Source organism: Macaca fascicularis, chromosome 2, assembly GCF_037993035.2.
Source record: "Macaca fascicularis isolate 582-1 chromosome 2, T2T-MFA8v1.1".
Lineage (NCBI taxonomy): Eukaryota > Metazoa > Chordata > Mammalia > Primates > Cercopithecidae > Macaca > Macaca fascicularis.
In genome coordinates, this window is record NC_088376.1 from 92534386 (window position 1) to 92542176 (window position 7791).

Below are 7791 nucleotides of genomic sequence, written 5' to 3' on the forward strand. Positions count from 1 at the left end.
ACTAGCAGAAGTGATCATTGGTTTAACATTGCTTTTCCTCAATTTCTGTGCTAGCACTGACTACTCTTGTTTCATGCTTGTGACTATTATTGCAAGGTTTGTAATCAATACTGTGGCTGAAATAACGAGACCCACTGCATTCATAACAGTTTATCAGCTGGAATAGTTTATTGCTTAGAATTTGTTTTTCAATTGTTTTGACATATTATCTTATGATGGAAGTTTCTGAAAAAAAATAGATGCGTATATAGGCTTTGTTAATTTTTTTGTGGCAACTCACAATTTATATCTAATTAATGGATTCCACTGTGGGTGCTCACAAGCTGAGAGCATAAGACAATTCATTGACAGGTGAGAAGAAATTATGAATTTATATTTATTTTTATTTTTGTCTTAGAAATAAATTATATTAATATTTAATAAATGGTTGACACTGGCATCCAAAATTGTTCAGCCTTTCATAAAACATTTATCAGTTTGCCTGAAGGATGTGTATAATTATAGCAAGGCAAAGGGTTGACGGGAAAGCTTTTATCTACAAGCTTTTAGCATATAGTGGTCTACTGCAGTCTATGTCTGTGGATAAATGTACATATAGATATTACTTTAAAGAATAGAATCTTTACAATATCTAGAGTTAGATTGGAAGTGACTACAAAAATCCTGGCATATTGGGAGGTGGAGGTTGCAGTGAGCCGAGATTGCGCCATTGCACTCCAGCCTGGGCAACAGAGCAAGACTCCATCTCAAAAAAAAAAAAAAAAAATTCTAGTATGTTACAGATGCTTGCTAGTAGTCTCTCCAAAAAGTACTTAGAAGAGTGTTTGAGCTTAAAGATGAGTTGTGGCTTTTTTAAAAACAACTGTTCTAAATTTGTTGACTTTTACTGAGATGATAAATATTTGGCATTGGGTATTACCCAGCAGACATTTTTATAAAATAAATAAATTTAATGATGATAATGGTGATGTTAGTGGGAGAAAAGGAGTTTTCTGTAATAAGTAAATAAACAAAATAAAATTATGTTTTAAATAACTACTTCATTTTTATCCCTTATTTCTTTTGTGATTTTGTATATTTTATAGCATATATAATATACATTACATATATTATATACTATATTTTATATGTATATATTTGTAGAGCAATGTTTCTAATAAATAAATGTATTGAAGCTGCATGCTCAAACACTTGTGACTGAGATGTGAGATCAACTAACTCATGCATAATGGCAGCAACATTTTTGTCCCTAAAGAAATCTTATTAATAACAATTGCCATGTTCCTGGTGATAGTCTATAGCACTCTAGAATCATGCTTTTATTTGTTTATCACACTAGACTTGGAAGACTTAATATGTAGCAGTCACGATGCTTTCAATTGCAAGTAACAGTAATCAGCCAGAGGTAATGTGGGCTTCAGACAAAGGGATATCAGAGTACTAGGCTCCACTTCATGTTATTTTCTTAGCTTCTCTCTTCTCTTTGAGTCAGTTTTGGTCTTTGGTCCCTGGGCTGACTTGCCTCATTATCTCAAGATGGTTGCCAACAGTAGCCAGGGCAACAGGATTCCTTGTTCTTGTTTGAGGGCAGGGTGTGTGTGTGTGCATACGTGTGTCAGAGAGAGAGAAAGACAGAGAAAAACTACTCCTGCCAACCTTATTAGACACAAGAAGCTTCTTTCCCAGGCCTAAGCAAGACTCTTCTCAAGTTTTATTGGCCCAAATTGGTTTAGACAGGACCTTATCGAAACCAACTTCTGTTAAGTGTGATAAGTAAGACTATCATAATCTGTCACTAAAGAGTTAAGATGGAACCACTAATGAGAATTCAATGATAATATTCACTAGATAATATTCTCCCCATCTCTCAGATTCTTTCCATTTTATTACTTCAAATGGAATAACTTACCTAAGATTACCTAGCAAATGAGTCCTTGACTTGAATGAAATACTTGTCATCATCATGTTTATTATTCACTATTATTATTACCAAAATACTAATAAAAATAATTGAGATTTGTATTATATAAAAGAGCACAATAATATAGGGGGATAATACCTACAGACAAATAGATCAAAAGAGTCAAAATCGAAGTCGGAAAGCATCATAAATCAATGAGACATCTAATACAAGGGGTTGGAAAAGTGCCCAACTATGTGTAAAAACAAAACTAACAGCCTACCTCTTCCTAAATTCCAAAATAAATTTCAGATGGTTTGTGTAAATGTAAACACTGAAACTATAAAATTTAGAATTAATTTTTTTTTTTTGACGGAGTCTCATTCTGTCGCCAGGCTGGAGTGCAGTGGCACGATCTCAGCTCTTGGCTTACTGCAATCTCTGCCTCCCGGGTTCAAGCGATTCCCCTGCCTCAGCCTCCCGAGTAGCTGGGACTACAGGCACACACCACCACGCCCAGCTAATTTTTTGTATTTTTAGTAGAGACGAGGTTTCACCATCTTGGCCAAGATGGTCTTGATCTCTAGACCTCGTGATCCTCCTGCCTCAGTCTCCCAAAGTGCTGGGATTACAGGCGTGAGTCACCGCACCTAGCCAGAACTAATTTTAAGCAATAATTTTCTGCTGCCTAGGAGTGAAATATTTGGAGGTAACATTTATAAAAGTGCTAAAATTTACAATATTAAAAATAAAAAAGGACTTGTTTTCACTATAAAAACAAAAATTTTCTGAGTGGGTGTGTGTTGATGGAGGACAGAAGTCAGGCCAATCACACCATAATTGTTAAGTAATGGCACAGTCAAAAGTGGGCAAACTTTTCTATAAAGGACCAGATAATAAATATTTTACGCTTTGCAGGCCATATACTCTCTGTTGTGACTATTCAGTTCTGCCCTTGTTATTTAAAAGCAGCCATAGATAATAAGTAAATAAGCAAGTATGACTTTGTTCCAATAAAACTTCATTAACAAATAAATAAATAAAATTAAAAGATAAAAATGCCAAAAGTTTAAAACATCAAAAGGCCAACAATAAGTGTAAAATAATAAAGGGTTTGTATTTTAATGTGTAAATAGTCCTCATAAATTAATAACAAAAAGATAAACACACCAATAGATAAAGGAAAAAAGGATAAGATGATTTACCATAAAAGACATTTTAATTCCAATAAATGTAGGAGAAAAAAGTTCAAACTCACTAGCAATAAAAAAAGGTCCTAGTAAAAACAAATGTATCTTTCATTTTTAAAAACAAATTTAGTCAAAACAAATAAAATAGCTTATTTCATTTATAATGTTCAGTGCTAATGAGGCTTACATGACGCTGGTACTCATACACTTTTGGTAGAAATTAAAATGTTCAATGATTAAATTTACAAAAGTTTTGAGAAATAATGTGCTCAAGTTACAAAAGAAGGATTTGAGAAGAATATTCTCACAGTTTGCTTGTGAGAGTATACAGTGCTACAACTCTTCTAGAGTTTGTCATTGAATCATAAATACCTTTAAAAATATTTGTATTTGTTGACCACTATCTAATCTAAGAAGATAAGAAGAAATACAGATAAAAACTTTCATTAATTAATCTATATAGTAGCCTTAAATTAAAAACAACCTAAGCATCTAAAAATAGTAAATGGTTTGATAAATTATTGTAAGGTCACTCAATTGGCTATTTTGCAGCCATTAAAAATTATGCTTCAATAATAAAAATATTATGTAAAATAGCAGTATAATAATTTAAATACAATAAAATATAAATAGTATTTTAAAATAGTTAAGTCATGGTGAAGCACTATTATAGTGAAATATATATTAAATCGTAGAAAATACAATATGACATCAACTTTGAATATCTGAATAGAAAAAAAAGCTGAGAAAACAGCACATTTAAATGCCTTTGAAATACAAAAAGAAATATTTAAATGTTTTAATAGATGTTGTTCTATATTTCTTAAATATTCTACATTGAACATGTCAAGATTTTTTTTTGTTTAGAAGGTATTAAAATGTATCACATGTTCAAAGTCCCAGTTCTCTTTTGAGAAACAAGCCCATCTCTACATTACTCATGGAGGTACGTATTGAAGAATTACATATGGAGATCATGCCAATATACTAAAAAACACATAAGATCTAAAGTACAACAACAAAAAATGGTTTTACATCCCTCTAGTTGACTAAACAGTTATATGTGGAAATCATACCAACAATTTTAGAAAAAATATGTGCACACACAAAAAAGTAGTCTTACATACCTTCAGTTGATTAAGTGCACCTAATGTTTATTACGTACCTATATATTAATAAGTCAATTATTTTTATGCATGTTTTACTCAATCTTCCCAACAAACTATGAGTATTGTCATCTCATCTTTCTAAATGAATAAATTGATGCTCAAGTGAAGTTACATATCTAGCCATCATAGAGTAGCTAGGTAATGCCATTGCCAAATTTCGAATCTAGGTCTGTTAGATTCAAGAGTTTATAACTTTTTACAAATACATGCATGCTGCCTCTGAGGCAATTCACAAAGACACAATTCAGCAATAAAATGAGGAATTAATTAAAAGTAAACCATCTGAGGCCGGGCGCGATTGCGCACGCCTGTAATCCCAGCCCTTTGGGAGTTTGAGGCTGGCGGATCACAAGGTCAGCAAATCGAGACCACCCGGGCTAACACGGTGAAACCCCGTCTTTACTAAAAATGCAAAAAGTTAGCCGGGCGTGGTGGCGGGTGCCTGTAGTCCCAGCAACTCGGGAGGCTGAGGCAGGAGAATGGCGTGAACCCGGGAGGCGGAGCTTTCAGTGAGCCGAGATCGCGCCACTGCGCTCCAGCCTGAGCAACAGAGTGAGACTCCGTCTCAACAACAACAACAACAAAAAACAAAAAACAAAAAAAAACCAAGTAAACCGTCTGGAAAAAAAAAATCAAACTAAAGTTTTTCAGTAATAGCATGTGATTATTTGCAAAACTTTATTTTGTCTTTTTGCCTGAAGTATCCTGATAATTTGATTTATTTTCTAGTTTTAGTTTAGATTTGTTTCTTCCTATTCCAGAACTCTTAGAACGTATAGGAAGTTGTGAATACACAATGTCAATCACACTGATACCTTAAATTAGCTCAAGGAATGGCTGTCTCACTCTACATGCAAGAGCTAGACTATATGCAGACTTCTGGGGAATAATGACACTTTGATTATTCGTCTTCCATGGGATTTCTTAACGGCTCAAATCACCATTGCCAAGGTCAAAACAATACATTTAGGAAGTTTCAGTTAGTTAAGTATCTTATAAACAGAGGATTAACATATCATGGTCCAAACAGCTGACTGAGCTCAAACTCTGTAGTCTGCCTTTTGGGAACATTTTACAAAGCTCAATTGCTGGTGAATTTCAACTTCAAATTTCAGAAGAGATTTAAAAGCATCCTAAGACTATATGATTACACACTGAAAATTTTAGAATTTATAATGATGGACACATAAACAGTATTTTTCATTCGGTGTTGTTAAGGAACAAACATTTTGTCATTAAACTTTACCAGAAGGAGAGATGACAGTATTTGAAAACGGCTATGGATAGATCTGAAAATGATATTTTACTCTATCTTATAGAAGCATCATTTTCAGAATCATTTATATGCCTTTTGAGTTGTGTTGCTAGGCTTTATTTGCTTGATATTATTTTTGAGTGTCAGTTTTAAAACACTGTAAGCACATTTGTTACCTTTGTTTGAAAGATTTCTCCCCAAAAATAAAGGGAAATTGCTAGTTTGGATTCAGAGCAGAGATGAGAAAAAGAGGTATGTGTCTCCCTTCCCCATCCCACTATGCTTTCCCAAGACCCATCCACTCTTACCCACACATATACCACAAATACTCATTTGTAATTTTATTCATATCAATAACTTATACTATCAAGTTGCTCTTTTTAAAACTCCATTTAGTTATGGACAAAGCTTATATCAGAACACTTTGAAGAAGAACCTTAACAGAAAATAAGCTTAGTTTATTTTTTGGAATTATTTTAAAATGCTCTTTGAGTACTGTAGGTATCCTCCCTGGCACAGGATGCAATTGTCTTAAAAAGTGACCTCTTTATATTGAAATTTTATGAAATGCTTTGGAAGCTGTCATTATCTTTTTCAGTCAGAATTATAATTAGGATTTATTTTCAACATAGCATTTTGATAACTTTTTTAACACCATGGCACTGAAAGTGGAGAGCTTCCTCAATGATATTTATTCAGCCTTCGAAGACATAGTCACCTGATACATCCTAAGAAACTTTTGATCATAGTTGAACAAAGTGAAATAATTAACAGGAATTAATTTTAAGTGATTGGGAATTCCACTTAATTGAGAATCTTAAGTGATTTCCAAAACCCTCTGGAAATAAAAACTTTTCACCTGTCCTTAAATCAAGAGATAAAGTATTCATTGACCAATAAAGACTCTCGTCACCATCAGCTAGAAAACACCCTTTGAAATCCCATTAACTCTTTCATGCAGACAACCTTCATTTTCTATTTTATCAGAAAGTTAAATTTGCCATTCTATACTCCAATAAAAGTTAAGTTGTTGTGATCTGATAATTGTAAGAGGTACTATATGTATCTTAATTTATAAGTTTTAAATGCTAAAGCTCAAGGCTGTTCAGATATAACAGGAGTCTGGAAATGAGGTACAAAATGCTGGAATTCAAATTAACCAATAAATATATTTTAATATATATCAGCAGGACTCTAGAGGATTCCATTAATGTTGAAAAATAGAAAGGATTTAGGTTAATTTGGTAAGAAGGCAGGTCAGAACGTTTACAACAGTGGTATAGAATTGTATAGAGATGCAAAATTTTTCAAGAGAGCAGAATTTTTTCAAAAACGCTGACTCTAGCTGTCACAGCCCTGCCTTGGCTAAATCCAGTGGAGAGATAGGAGGACTTTCTAATTTGCTTTCCCTCTATTTTAATAATAGCTGTGCATAAGTAATTTATGAAAGGCCAACCAGGCAGTGGGCAACAGAAAATTAAACTCATTTTATCTGAAAGCAGGTGGATTTCTATATATCATTAGCATGCATAGAATTCTCACAATGTTATTTCTCATACTGATGGAATGTAACCAAATAATATATGAGTTTTTTGCTTATGCACGAGTGAAATTTTTAGATAAAAGTGCCAGCCCCAATGGCAATTTTCTGCAAAACGAAAACTAATTCTGCGAAGCTTCTTATTACTGGAAAGACTCATTTGGCTTGCATTAGAGACTGACATAAGTGACTTTAGGATTTTACTAACAGATTAGATGAGATGTGCCACATACAGTAATATCATTAGAGAATGTAACAGCACTGGAACGCTTTGGGGCACTTATTAAGGGTACCAGCACAAGTAAATTGTTTTCCTTTTTGACACAAGCTTTTGAATTTCTTCCCTCTGATTAGAATGCTTTATTTTTATGGTTGCTTTTTATGATATTTAAAACAACTTTTATTTTATACTCCTGAAATTGCACACAAATTATGTTTTGCATGATTCAGCTCAGTGTTACTAAATGCATTATCTATGCCTTATTTCGTGACTATCACCTAGGCAGAGGGTAGATATGTATTAAGAAAACAGCTTACACAATACTAAAGTCAGAATTCTTCTAACAGAATATTATCCTAACTTACAGCAAAGACTAATCTTCATGGCTCTGAAGAATTTTTGCTATTAGTACCTTTCACTCAGTGTTTGTGTGAGTTCTACTATCAACTTCTAACAAAATCTTAGAATTGGATCATTAGAAATGGTTATTATAATATGAATACTTCTATTGTTCTGT